Here is a 16153-nt window from a genome sequence, read left to right as displayed (position 1 = left end):
AGACTCTCACCTATTCTATCCCACCCGACCTCCTCTGGTCAACACTTGTTCTTTTCCGACCGCGATGGCATTAGCGCTTTAGGGCCTAGGAAATTTTTCATTTCCACGCACTTTGTGGCTTTCATCTTTCTTTTGCCGATACCTTTATTTATCAAAGTGTTGGACCCCTTCCATTTATTTTCTTCTGATTAGTGTTTATAGAGGATGGTTGCCCAGTTGTACTTCCTCTTAAAATATTAATCACCACCACCACTTCGTTCTATAAAGCTGCATGGGTTATCAATAAACTAGTTAAGAGTAGCTAAGAATCAGTCTTTTTGCACATGTGCAGAGTATTTTTACCTTAGAACCCGAAGAAATACCACAAGAATGGATAACAACAGTTACCAGACATAATTTAATGCACTCAACTCAAGAGGCATTCAGTGCGTGTCAGCATACTGGAGTAACCTTTTAGAAACGCAGTATCGGTAATTACTTTCTTAATAAGCAAAACGCTGAAGGTAATTTATTACAACTGTCTTTTATTACTTTAAGTACAGTACTTCAAGTTCAGTATTTCATGTACCGGTAATCATAATATGACACAGGTACTGTACAGATTTCTATGTTTCTGTCAATAAGATACGTATTTGACAGATGATATTAATAAGAAACACAGTAAGACAAAGGAAGTAATGGAGTAGGACATGAACTGTTATGTTGATTCTTGTTTCTCAAAAAAAAAAAAAATCAGGCTCTGATAATTATCTTCCTATCCAAGTAGCTGTGAATGTATTCATATCATTTTTGTGTTATACAGTTATAGTTATATATACATGAACAGTATATGCCCAATTAAATTCTTTATGAAAAATAGTTGGTATTTTGCTTTTTTTTTCAATATACGGCACTAAAATCCTCTGAATTCGAATACCCTTGCCTTCAGTTACACTCGCTTAAAGACCCAATATGGAGGCGTGACTTGACCTCCCTAGCCCGAGAACGGTCGCTGTGGGTCGTTCACTCCTCCTCCACCAATGGCGACACAGCAACCCCCCTCCCAGTATCTTCCTAAGTCTACCCCCTCTACACAGCACAACAGGCGGCACTCAGTTCGAGCGTAACAATTCTTGAGGAAAGTAGTGTTTCGGTGAAATGGATGAGAGAGAACCAGACCGTATTCGCTCTCTGCTAAATGAATCATACTCGGCAGAAACAGACGATGAACTGGGTGGTGATGAAAGTGATGTAGGGACTGATGTCGATCCACAAGAAGAAATACAAGACGACCAAGTTCGGAACACAGATACGAAACAAAGTGATGTTAGTGATGATGAAGTAGCCACTGACGGTGACCATTCGGAAGGCAACTCTACTTCGGATGAAGACATCCCACTGCTTTACAGAGGTAACTACACTGGTAAAGACGGCACTAAATGGAAACTGGCTGAACCTACACAATCAGTCCGTACAAGACGCCGGAGTATTGTGACTCATCTTCCAGGGTGCAAAGGAGCACCGAAAGAGGCTAACACACCGATGAAAGCATGGCAGTGTTTCTTCACAGATGACATTCTACAGAAGATCGTTGATTATACCAATATATACATCAATATAATAAAAGACAATTACGAACGTGAAAGAGACTCAAAGAACACAAATTTAGAGGAGATAAAGGCATTACTAGGACTTCTGTTTTATGCGGGAGTATTGAAATCGTCACACTTGAACACGGATGAAATGTGGAGTGACGATGGGACTGGACGGTCTGTAATGTCTCAGCAGCGCTTCCGGTTTCTTCTCAGAGCTCTTCGCTTTGACGATAAAAGGGATCGTCACATTAGAATTGCTGGTGATAAACTCGCTCCACTGCGTGAGGTTTTTGAATACATCGTAGCTAAGTGTCAAGCAAACTTCAGTGTATCGGAATATACCACAGTCGATGAAATGCTGTGGGGATTTCGTGGCAGGTGTCCCTTTCGTCAGTACATGCGAAATAAACCCGCTAAGTACGGCATAAAGGTGTTTTCCATTGTTGATGCTCGCACTTTCTATGTCCTGAACATGGAGATCTAGTTGGGGAAACAACCGCAAGGTCAGTATCATCAAGTCACACAAACTCCTGCTGAAGTTGTAATGAGGCTTGTATCACCTATTTCAGGAAGTGGACGTAATGTCACCCACGACAACTGGTTCACAAGCGTTTCCCTAGCTCAGAACATGCTGCTGCAACATAACCTAACAACTGTTGGTACCATTAAAAAAATAAGACACAGCTTCCTCTTTGCTTTGTGAAAAGTACGGGGCGTGAGGTACATTCCTCCATGTTTGGATTTGGCAAGAATCTTACAACTCTGGTATCCTACGTACCAAAGAAAGGAAAGGTTGCCATCTTAATTTCAATGGTGCACCACGGTATATCTATTGATCCTAGCACAGAAACCAGAGATCACTACGTTCTACAATTTAACGAATGGTGGGGTTGACGTGGTCGATGAAATGTCGGGAAGTTACTCTGTGAGTAGAAAAACAAACGGGTGGCCCCTTACTGGATTTTTTCATCTCATGGACGTGACAGCTATCAATGCATTAATTGTTTATTCCTGGAACAATAAAGATAAGCATCAGGTGAGGAGACAGTTCTTGAAAGAACTCGCCAAGGAATTGGTTACCCCGTATATGAGGACCCGTTTGCTGACTGGAAATCTCAGCCGTCAGCTTAGGAAGGATATTCTACGCACTCTGAAAGAAATGGATCCACTCCCTGAGGGACCTCAAGAAGATGACGGTACCAGAACACGAAAAAGATGTGCACTGTGCTCTAGGACTGGCAACAAAACGTATCAGACGTGTGCAGTCTGTAAGAAGTTTGTATGTGGAATACATGGCAAACTGACTTGCCTAGACTGTCTGGAAAATGCCTAAACCAGAGACCGAGAACTATGAGAAGGTGTATTTGTAAATATTTTTTTAAAATCTTAGCCAGAGATTCTGAATTAATCAGTTGGTTTCCACATTTATTATTTTCTGTTATTTTTTTATATCTTTACTCGTACCAAAAGTTTATGTGTAAAAATCATTGAAAAATTCAATATCGCGACTATTCAAAAATGATCTCTAGATCTTTCTTCATGTTCTTAGAAGGCATTCATGTAAGATTATTTCTGATTTTTAACAATATTCCAGAAAATAATACTAATATTTGTAACACATGCAATTAAGGTGAGTTTTTGTATTAACGTTTTAAAAATAAATTTGTAGTTGTATAGTAAGAACATAAATAAAGGTTCGGTTGTTTTTATGTCCCAGATAATAGTACTAATTGATGTACAAACATAGTTTTAAAAAATAACAAGTCCTGACGAAATAAGTTAAATAATAATATGTGGGTCATGGTGACCCACCGCGACCACTTTAAGATGCACCATGCGCACGACCACTGCCGGGCTAGACAAACCTTGTGGGAGACAAGTCGCAAGTGGCGCTCCTAGTGGCTTGACCTGAAAATTCGCGCTAAATACAAATGTCAGTGGAAATGTATATACGGAAATGGATAAATGAATTACCGTACATCTAGGAAGAAACTGTTACTAAGATATTAACTTCGAAGTTGCTAAAGCAATTCTGGATAAATGAAGGAAGAATTATTTAACAGGTTATTAATTAAAGACTGAAATTAGACATATAATCAAGATGTGAAATGGACTGCTGTGAAAGGGCTTGATCTTTCGTTTATGCATTACTTTTTTTAGCTTTAGAATTCCTGCCTGTACGTCCACGGCTAGACTTTTCTTTTTTTTCTCATTTAAAAGCATTGCATCATCATATTAAAACACATGTCAACCAAAATATCGGCACATTCCTTACACACATGCTTCAGTGAATTTACATGTAACATACATACATACATACATACATACATACATACATACATACATTATCATTATAGACTGTTATGCCTTTCAGCGTTCAGTCTGCAAGCCTCTGAGAATTTACTAAACGTCGCCACAATCCTCGATTTGCAACTAGTGTTGTGGCCTCATTTTTTTCTATACCTCTTATCCATAAATCGTTAGAAACCGAGTCTAACCATCGTCGTCTTGGTCTCCCTCTACTTCTCTTACCCTCCATAATAGAGTCCATTATTCTCCTAGGTAACCTATCCTCCTCCATTCGCCTCACATGACCCCACCACCGAAGCCGGTTTATGCGTACAGCTTCATCCATCGAGTTCATTCCTAAATTAGCCTTTATCTCCTCATTCCGAGTACCTCCTGCCATTGTTCCCACCTGTTTGTACCAACAATCATTCTTGCTACTTTCATGTCGGTTACTTCTAACTTATAAATAAGACTAGCTGATGTACCCGTGCTTCGCTACGGGATTCTCAGTAAGAGTGACTTTGTGGTTTTCTTAATCTGAAATCAACATAGGTCATTACAAAAACGTAAGTATGAATGTAGCGATTAAAAGCAATGCTATCATATAAAATACTCGGTCAAATGGAAAGCCGCACGTTTTATCACTTTTAACGAACAGTTCTGCGGTTTGATTGCGGTGCCAATCTAATAGTCCAAAGTTCCAGAGCTGGGATGATCAGGCCGCAGATTGCCATGAACACTCATCTGCCATTATTCCGCTAAATATGCACACTGTTCATTCCAATCAGTGCCTCAGAGTAGGGATTGAATAGCCCGAATGCTATGATGATCCAGTGTGTTACGTACCAGTAGAATCAGAAAATTTATAAACCAGGGGAACGTCATGCTAAAGAAGAAAGTTATCTAACTCCCCAGCTAATCTCCATCAATATTCAGGCAGGCTGTTACACTCTGTACGACTGGGCGAGTTGACCGTGTGGTTAGCGGTGGACAGCTGTGAGCTTGCATCCGAGAGATAGTGGATGCGAACCCCATTGTCGGCAGCGCTGATGATGGTATTCCGTGGTTTCCCACTTTCACACCAGTCAAATGCTGGGCCTGTACCTTAATTAAGGCCTAAGACACTCCTAGCCCTTTCCTATCCCATCGTCGCCATAAAACCTATCTATGTCCGTGCGACGTAAATCAAATAAAAAATACTCTGTACGCAGCAGTAATCCTATCTACCGGAGATGAAGGGCAACAGATGACACAAAGCACATCACGACACACAATGGTCAATGTAATGTTATTGTTGATCAATGTTATGAGCTTTCTATATTGTAGGCCTTCACATTAAGTTTTCTTTCGACTGTGATTTGTAAAACATTTTATACCGTAAACTGTAGTTTCTTATTCTCCGACTTTACATACCGATTTTCATTAAATACTGTTTACCCATTTCTGGTTACTCGGCGCTGATATGGACTTAGTAACAAAAATCCAAAATCATGAATATCTTTGTGATCATAGCCAGTACGGTAACAATGTATAAGACATGAATAATAGGAAATTTAATACTCTATAACCGTAGTTATGTAGCATTCATCGATTACAACTCTAATAAGAAATATTTGAGAATTACATTTAGGCCTTCTCCTAAACTACCATTTCACTCAGCGTGAATAAAATAACTTACAGCCTAGACTATAGCTACTTATTTCCTGACTTCGCATACCGATTTTCATCAAGATAGGACTACTAATAACAACAATATTTGAGAATTATATTTTAGGCCTTCCTCTAAACTACCATTTTTCTCAGCGTGAATATAATTATTGATAGCCTAGATTGTAGAAACTTATTCCCCAACTTTGCATACCCATTTTCTTTAAAATGCGACCACTAATAACATAAATAGTTGAGAATTCAATTTTAGGCCTTCCACTAAACTACCATTTCACTCAGCATGAGTAAAATGATTTATAGCCTAGATTGTAGACGCTCATCCCCCGACTTCACATACCGATTTTCATTAGACCACTAACAACATAAATAGTTGAGAATTCAATTTTAGGCCTTACCCTAAACTACCATTTCACTCAGCGTGAGTAAAATGATTTATAGCCTATATTGTAGAGGCTCATCCCCTGACTTCACGTACCGATTTTCATTAAATTCTCTTCAACCGTTTTCTCGTGATGCGTGTACATACAGACAGACAGACAGGCAGACAGACAGACAGACAGACAGACAGACAGACAGACAGACAGACAGACAGACAGACAGACAGAAATTACGGAAAAGTAAAAAGTGCATTTTCTTGTTACTATGGACATGACCGATACAGAAATACCATTATTTTCAAATTCTGAGCAATGTACAGACAAAACTCTTATTTTATATATATAGATATCCTGAGTCCACCCAGCTTTCGTTCCCGTAAAGCAAGGTTGGTCTGAAAACAGACCGATGTAAAGATAGTTTCGTCTGGGAGCTGACTTCCTTCTTACAGAATACTGCTGAACGCAACTGCGAGCTCACTGCATTAGCTTTACTACACCTTGATTCAATCTCACTTACTGTATTACCATCCTAGGAGAACACACAACCTAAATACTTGAAATTATCGACCTGTTCTAGCTTTGTATCACCAATCTGACATTCAATTCTGTTGAATTTCTTACCTAATGACATCAATTTAGACTTCGAGAGGCTAATTTTCATACCATACTCATTGCACCTATTTTCAAGTTCCAAGATATTAGACTGCAGGCTTTCGGCACAGTCTGCCATTAAGACCAAGTCGTCAGCATAGGCCAAACTGCTTACTACATTTCCACCTAATTGAATCCCTCCCTGCCATTTTATACCTTTCAGCAGATGATCCATGTAAACTACGAACAGCAAAGGTGAAATATTACAGCCTTGTCTAACTCCTGTAAGTACCCTGAACTAAGAACTCATTCTACCATTAATTCTCACTGAAGCCCAATTGTCAACATAAAGGCCTTTGATTGATTTTAATAATCTACCTTTAATTCCATAGTCCCCCAGTATGGCGAACATCTCTTCCCTCGGTACCCTGTCATATGCTTTCTCTAGATCCACGAAACATAAACACAACTGCCTATTCCTCTCGTAGCATTTTCCAATTACCTGGCGCATACGGAAAATCTGATCCTGACAGCCTCTTTGTGTTCTGAAACCACACTGGTTTTCATCCAACTTCATCTCAACGACTGATCGCACCCTCCCTTCCAAAATGCCAGTGAATACTTTGCCTAGTATACTAATCAATGAGATACCTCGATAGTTGTTGCAATCCTTCCTGTTCCCTTGCTTATAGATAGGTGCAATTACTGCTTTTGTCCAATCTGAAGGTACCTTACCAACACTCCACGCTAATTTTACTACTCTATAAAGCCATTTCATCCCTGCCTTCCCACTATACTTCACCATTTCAGGTCTAATTTAATCTGTTCCTGCTGCCTTATGACAATGGAGTTTATTTACTATCCTTTCCACTTCCTCAAGCATAATTTCACCAACATCATTTTCCTCCTCCCCATGATCAATCAATCAATCAATACCGTACTGATCTGCATTTAGGGCAGTCACCCAGGTGGCAGATTCCCTATCTGTTGCTTTCCTAGCCTTTTCCGAAATGATTTCAAAGAAATTGGAAATTTATTGAACATCTCCCTTGGTAAGTTATTCCAATCCCTAACTCCCCTTCCAATAAATTAATATTTCCCCAGTTTGTCCTCTTGAATTCCAACTTTATCTTCATATTGTGATCTTTCCTACTTTTATGGACGCCATTCAAACCTATTCGTCTACTAATGTCATTCCACGCCATCTCTCCGCTGAGAGCTCGGAACATACCACTTAGTCGAGCAGCTCCTCTTCTTTCTCTCAATTCTTCTCAACTCAAACTTTGCAGCATTTTTGTAACGCTACTCTTTTGTCGGAAATCACCCACAACACATCGAGCTGCTTTTCGTTGGATTATTTCCAGTTCTTGAATTAGGTAATCCTGGTGAGGGTCGTATACACTGGAACCATACTCTAGTTGGGGTCTTACCAGAGACTTATATGCTCTCTCCTTTACATCCTTACTACAACCCCTAAACACCCTCATAACCATGTGCAGAGATCGGTACCCTTTATTTACAATCCCATTTATGTGATTACCCCAGTGAAGATCTTTCCTTACATTAACACCTAGATACTTACAATGATCCCCAAAAGGTACTTTCACCCCATCAACGCAGTAATTAAAACTGAGAGGACTTTTCCGTTTTGTGAAACTCACAACCTGACTTTTAACCCCGTTGATCAACATACCATTGCCAGCTGTCCATCTCACAATATTTTCGAGGTCACGTTGCAGTTGCTCACAATCTTGTAACTTATTTATCACTCTATAGAGAATAACATCATCCGCAAAAAGCCTTACCTCCGATTCCACTCCTTTACTCATATCATTTATATATATATAAGAAAACATAAAGGTCCGATAACACTGCCCTGAGGAACTCCCCTCTCAACTATTACAGGGTCAGACAAAGCTTCACCTAATCTAACTCTCTGAGATCTATTTTCTAGAAATATAGCAACCCATTCAGTCACTCTTTTGTCTAGTCCAATTGCATTCATTTTTGCCAGTAGTCTCCCATGGTCCACCCTATCAAATGCTTTAGACATGTCAATCGCAATACAGTCCATTTGACCTCCAGAATCCAAAATACTGTATCTGCTATATCTTGCTGGAATCCTACAAGTTGAGCTTCAGTGGAATAACCTTTCCTAAAACCGAATTGCCATCTATCGAACCAGTTATTAATTTCACAAACATGTCTAATATAATCAGAAAGAACGTCTTCCCAAAGCTTACATACAATGCGTGTCAAACTTACTGGCCTGTAATTTTCAGCTTTATGTCTATCACCCTTTCCTTTATACACAGGGGCTACTATAGCAACTCTCCATTCATCTGGTATAGCTCCTTCGGCCAAACAATAATCAAATAAGTACTTCAGATATGGTACTATATCCCAACCCATTGTCTTTAGTATATCCCCAGAAATCTGATCAATTCCAGCCGCTTTTCTAGTTTTCAACATTTGTATCTTATTGTAAATGTCATTGTTATCATACGTAAATTTTATTACTTCTTTGGCCTTAGTCTCTTCCTCTATCTTGACATTATCCTTGTAACCAACAATCTTTACATACTGCTGACTGAATACTTCTGCCTTTTGAAGATCCTCACATACACACTCCCCTTGTTCATTAATTATTCCTGGAATGTCCTTCTTGGAACCTGTTTCTGCCTTAAAATACCTATACATACCCTTCCATTTTTCACTAAAATTTGTATGACTGCCAATTATGCTTGCCATCATGTTATCCCTAGCTGCCTTCTTTGCTAGATTCAATTTTCTAGTAAGTTCCTTCAATTTCTCCTTACTTCCACAGCCATTTCTAACTCTATTTCTTTCCAGTCTGCACCTCCTTCTTAGTCTCTTTATTTCTCTATTATAATAAGGTGGGTCTTTACCATTCCTTACCACCCTTAAAGGTACAAACCTGTTTTCGCATTCCTCAACAATTTCTTTAAACCTATCCCAGAGTCTGTTTACATTTTTATTTACCGTTTTCCACCGATCATAGTTACTTTTTAGAAACTGCCTCATACCTGCTTTATCAGCCATATAGTACTGCCTAACAGTCCTACTTTTAAGACCTTCCTTTCTATCACATTTATTTTTAACTACCACAAAAACAGCTTCATGATCACTAATACCATCTATTACTTCAGTTTCCCTATAGAGCTCATCTGGTTTTATCAGCACCACATCCAAAATATTTTTCCCTCTGGTTGGTTCCATCACTTTCTGAATCAGCTGTCCTTCCCATATTAACTTATTTGCCATTTGTTGGTCATGCTTCCTGTCGTTCGCATTTCCTTCCCAATTGACATCTGGCAAATTCAGATCTCCCGCTACAATCACGTTTCTTTCCATGTCGTTTCCCACATAGCTGACTATCCTAACAAATAATTCCGAATCCGCATCAGTGCTACCCTTTCCCGATCTGTACACTCCAAATATATCAAGTTGCCTATTATCTTTAGAAATGAGCCTTACACCTAGAATTTCATGTCTCTCCTCTTTAAATTGTTCGTAGCTTACAAATTCTTCTTTCACCAGAATGAAAACTCCCCCTCCCACCTTTCCTATCCTATCTCTACGATACACACTCCAGTGCCGTGAGAAAATTTCTGCATCCATTATATCATTTCTCAGCCATGATTCAACTCCTATTACAATATCTGGTAAATATATATCTATTAAATTACTTAATTCTATTCCTTTCCTTACAATACTTGTACAGTTCAACACTAACAATTTTATGTCATCCCTACTTGATTTCCAGTTCCCTGTTCCCTTATCACCGCTCCCTAGGCCATCCCGTTTCCCTGAATGTACCTCCCTATTACCCTTCCAAACAAATTTCCTAACTTATACGTACCACTGCGGTTTAAATGAAGGCCATCCGAGCGCAGATCTTTTTCTCCTACCCACCCATTAGGATCTAGAAATTTCACTCCCAGTTTCCCACATACCCACTCTATAGTCTCATTTAAATCCCCAATCACCCTCCAGTCAGTATCCCTCCTACGCAGTATTCCACTAATAACAATCTCCGCTTTCTTAAACTCCACCCGTGCTGCATTTACCAGATCCCACACATCTCCAACTATGTTGGTACTTATATCAGCTTGCCTTACGTTGTTGGTACCAACATGAAACACTACCACCTTCTCCTTCCCCTCCTCCCTCTCTTCCACTTTCCTCAACATTTGCCTCAACCTAATTCCTGGATAACATTCTACCCTGGTTCCCTTTCCTCCACACACTTTCCCCACGTGTCTAACGATGGAATCCCCCATGACGAGAGCCTCAACCCTACCCACCTCATTTGATCCCCTCCCCTCCTGGTCAACCCTATCTTTCCTGATAGCTGCAGAAGCTACTTCCTCCTCCCTTTTCTCCTTCCCATGACCCTGTTCCACCTGTCTTTTCCTATCCTCTACTCTACATTTCCCTTTCCTACCTTTTCCCTTCCTCCTACTTCCACGCATCTCAATAACAGTTCCCTGTTCCTCATCTTCCCTCTGTTGTTCTACCTGGAGTGACTCGTACCGATTTCGCACAGACACCTGTCCTGAATTCTGATCCTGAATAGAGCCCTTGGCCTGCAATCTCCTTCCCCTTAGAACATTAGACCACCTGTCTTCTACAACTCCTCCCTTTCCTTCCCCTCCCTCTTGTACACCTACTGTAACCTGTACATTGTTTGAGGGAGTCCTATTTTCCTTCCCGTCTTCTGTGAGAATCCTAATTATCTCCCTCAAACTTTCTAACTCCTCCCTCATACCCCTCAATGCCTCACCACACCCACAATAAGTACACTCGCGCTCCTTAGCCATTCTTTACGGGGTGAAAATTTTGAATTAAAAAATAAAATAACTTATTTGCAAAAAAAATAAATGAACGGAGGGATATATTGTCTGGGATAGTACACAACAATAAGGTAATTAATATACTACTACACTACAATACTACTTAGTCGTGCTCTATTATTTTTTTATCCTACAACCCCTAACAGGATAAAAGCTGCTGTTAATTACTGAATATCGAAAGTAATACACAAGAACTACACAATTCCAGACTGCAATTAAGCCTATCCTAATTTCAACAATATTTTAGTAAGAGTTTCTACGGATACCTCTACCACACCAGTACTACACAAATATTTTACAATAATAAAGTAAGCACACTAAATTCTAATAGGATATTACTCGTATACTACTGTACAGTACACTACAGTAATTTTTAAACTATTTTCACACGTATCCACGTATTTGCAAGAACTACTGTACTCAAAGATTACCAACGAAGCTAAATGCTTAGACAAATTATTATTAGTATTACGGTCAAATAGATATACACGAAAGATGAGCTTGGCTGTTTGCAACACCACCATGATGATTTCCTTTTACATTGAGAAGATGTTCAACATATTCCCTCCACCTCTCCAGTGATTACCTGGGATCTATTATGAGTTCACGGGAATTACTCAAAGCACTCTTCATTTCCTTTTTCTCTCCCTTGCTAAGATTCTTTATTACTGTCCAGAAAGGCTTCCCTGCTGCTTGACCTAGACTTTCCAGGTTATGACCAAAATCTTCCCATGACTTCTTTCTGGATTCAACAACTATTTGTTTCGCTCTGTTTCTTTCATCTACGTACAAATCCCTGTCTGCCTCGGCCCTTGTTTGGAGCCATTTCTGATAAGCCTTCTTTTTACGTTTACAAGCTGCTCTCACTTCATCATTCCACCAAGATGTTCGCCTTTTCCCATCTTTACACACAGTTGTTCCTAGGCATTCCCTTGCTGTTTCTACTACGGCATCCCTGTATGCCACCCATTCACTTTTTATATCCTGAACCCGCTTACTGTCTACTGTTCGAAACTTCTCACTAATCATATCCATGTACTTCTGTCTAATTTCCTCGTCCTGGAGATTTTCTACCCTTATTCGTTTGCAGACTGATTTCACTTACTCTACCCTAGGCCTAGAGATACTTAGTTCACTACAGATCAGATAGTGGTCTGTATCATCGAAAAATCCCCGAAAAACTCGTACATTCCTAACAGATTTTCTGAATTCAAAGTCTGTTAAGATATAGTCTATTATGGATCTGGTATCCCTAGCCTCCCATGTGTAGCGGTGAATAGCCTTATGCTTGAAGAATGTATTCGTAACAGCTAAACCCATACTAGCACAGAAGTCCAGCAAACGCTTCCCATTCCCATAAGCTTCCATATCTTCCCCACATTTACCAATCACCCTTTCGTATCTTTCAGTTCTATTCCCAACTCTCGCATTGAAATCGCCCATTAGCACTATTCTATTCTTGCTGTTGAACCTGACCACGATGTCACTCAATGCTTCATAAAACTTGTCAACTTCATCCTCATCTGCACCCTCGCTTGGTGAATACACGGACACAATTCTTGTCTTAATTCCTCCCACTGACAAATCTACCCACATCATTCACTCATTTACGTGCCTAACAGAAACTATGTTGCGTGCAATGGTATTCCTGATAAAGAGCCCTACCCCAGACTCTGCGTTTCCCTTTCTAACACCCGTCAAGTACACTTTATAATCTCCCACCTCTTTCTCATTATCCCCCCTTACCCGAATATCACTTACTCCTAGCACATCCAGATGCATCCTCTTTGCTGACTCAGCCAGTCCTACCTTCTTTCTTCCATAAGTCCCATTAATATTGATAGCTCCCCATCGAATTCCATTTCGTTCGCCAAGTTGTTTCCAAGGAGTCCCTGGTCTGTCAAATGGGAGTGGGATTCCATTACTCCCATAGGTCCGAGGCTTGCTTAAAGTATTCTGAGCTCGGTAAATTCATGAAGCAGGATGCTGCCCTACTTGCACATAGTCCAAGTGAGGATCTCTCCTCTAACGGGTTATGGACCACCGGTGAATTTTATAGTCCTAGCCGCCTGAGCACAAGGAGGGCCACGACTCAGAATATGTCCGAGATGCCCACTCCCATTCCATAGCAACTGGTATCCCGACTCTCAGGACCACTTACTAGGCCACTCAGCCGTTGCCCATGGTTCACGAACTAGGACGTGACTACAGTAACCCACAAACATGAACCATGAATAATAAATTATCAAAAAGAAAAGAAAGAAAATAATTTGGGGAAAAACGGGTTTTAAGGAGGTAGGTCTTCCTTGATACCCGGCAGTCAAGTGTGGAATGACAAAGAGCCATTAACAGCCCCTGAGACATAACAATCAATAAGTCATGCTGAAGACTGGAAGAGGCTACTGTCAGCATGACTCGACGAAAAGGGTTCAGTACTCAGTATGTCTCTTCAACAAATAACACGTTGATATATATGGGATTTACTCGTGGTTTCATTAGAGGAAAGCGAGTGGCGTTTTCTCTGCCACGAAGTAACCGAAAATGGAGAAACGTAACCTATAGTATTCTGCATCTGTTGACATACGAGTCGTTACTTACAGACACCAGCTCGAGCACTAGGTGACCTTCATGAATAGCTACGGACATTGAGTTGAACTTTCAATTTGCATTCAGAACTGGTTGACAGACACAATGTTATCGTACAAGAGCCGAAGGGGCAGGTACAGTTTAGAGTTACTTTCCTACTCATAATTAAAAGAACACGCTAATGGCATGCAGGAAGGGAGAGCACAGGAGTGCTCAGCCTTTAGCAACAATTTCTTCAATTGCATAAACTATTATGACTTGATTCGGCACGTATTTATTCCCTTGAATTGTTTATTCGAGCGTTTGAATATTTTTCTCCTGCGCTTCTAGTTTTTAGCACTTGCATTCATCTTTGTAGTATGATTCTTGTGTGTTCATATCCTCGCACCTTTACGGCCCCTCAGTGAGCGTTACTGACCACAGTTCTACTCAAGTCTGGAAGCATAAAAAGGATCATCCTTATGAAGGTAGAAACGTTTGCCAAATCCCCTGCCTTAACATTTTGGACTGAAGTACAGACTTCGAAATTTGTATCTCTAGGCTTATTGTCAATGAACTTGTTCTCCGTTGTTTATTTAATGTGGACAATCTGTCCACATTCACATTCACTACATGTGCATTACGGATCATGCACCTGACATGAACGTCATATGTGTATGTCTTTGTCCAGCGTCTGGTCTGTGCAGCCCCCTGTGAGCCAGTACTGTTACTGCCGGTGGCACTCCCCCTCTACTGTATCAGCCAATCAGCGCTCGGCCTACTAGAGGTCCAGCGAACGCACTCTAATAAGCGTAAGGAAGCTTCTGACTTGGAGTTGAGCAGAGATGGAGGCAGGATGTATTGTTGGGTCTTACAGCGTCCTGGCGTGGTCCTGGGATATGAAGTCAGGCTATGATTACTATTTTGTAGGGGCTTGCTAGGCCAAATCAAGCTTGTGATGTTGTCCTCTTTCTTCAAGTTCGTACTATTGGTTAATTATTTTGATTCTCGTCTTTTTATCTTGTGAAGTGTAGTGTACGGTACCATGTGACCATGTCCTTGACTGGTAATTCTTCGAAGCTATAAGTTTGTTAACTCCTTTTAAATCTATTAAAAAGTATTACTACCGATGAATTAAGCTTCATGAATGTGTTTTAAAAGAAGAACAAAAGATTATTTGTTTCGCGTGAGTCAAATTTGAACTTTAAACAACGCTATATCTCAGAATTCGATAGCTGTTTTGTGATAAATAACTCGTCTTCTACTGAGTTTTGATGGTTTGATAAACACAATTTTAACATGATTTAAAGACTGAGTAGAGTGTACCGCTTCGACAAAACCTTCAAAATTTTATTTTTAATTCTTATTATGATTATCATTAGTACTGTTATGTAAACTCAGGGAAAAGTCATCTTACGAACCAAGGAGGTTGACGCGAGGTTCCCAAATCTCGTCTGATCCTTAACTATTTTTTTCCCTCCTTTGAGCTACTCATTTATTACACCTGCAATCGTATTCAGTTTTGTTTAATGCCGTTCGTTGGACAGGCTCTATCGGGATTTGTTTCTTTCAACGGACATGATGTGTTCTGTTCTCTTACCTTAGCGACGTGTTGTTTATGTGGATTGTTGTGTAATAAGTTATTGCCCTGGTCGGAGTAACTGATTAGTGGTATTGGTGACGGTGAATTTTTAATGAGTTTCAAGTTGTTCTGACTTAGTATGTTCAGAAATCCACCGTCTTATTAACTTTTGTGTATGCAGTTTATTATGATTCTGGTTCCTTATTTGAGTGCTGCTAAATTTAGAGCCCTTACGTTGGCCCCTTGTTAGCTAGTAAGATAACAACGTCGCGTGAAAGTGTTAAAGTACCCTATGGTGTATTACCTTTGTGAGATGAACAGGTCATGCGGTAATTTATAATTAAATGTAGGGTTTTAAAACCTTTTTTAACTAAACCACCGGTCGTAATTTGTAAGTCTTAATTAATTTATTGAATTTTAGGAAGAGCTTCACTTTCATTTAAATTTGAGGACAATTTTATTTTACTTTCTCCCATTTGAACTATCATCACCAAGTTTTGATTTAGAAATTAAAGTTTATCTTTGTTACCTAAGGTACGTTGGTTCTCATTTCCTTTAATTAATTCAACACTGCCACTGATATCTACTTCTTTCATGGCCTATGTGCCTTTTGCGCGCTTTTTCATCGCA

This window comes from Anabrus simplex, chromosome 5, assembly GCF_040414725.1.
Source record: "Anabrus simplex isolate iqAnaSimp1 chromosome 5, ASM4041472v1, whole genome shotgun sequence".
Lineage (NCBI taxonomy): Eukaryota > Metazoa > Arthropoda > Insecta > Orthoptera > Tettigoniidae > Anabrus > Anabrus simplex.
This window is presented reverse-complemented; position numbering follows the sequence as displayed.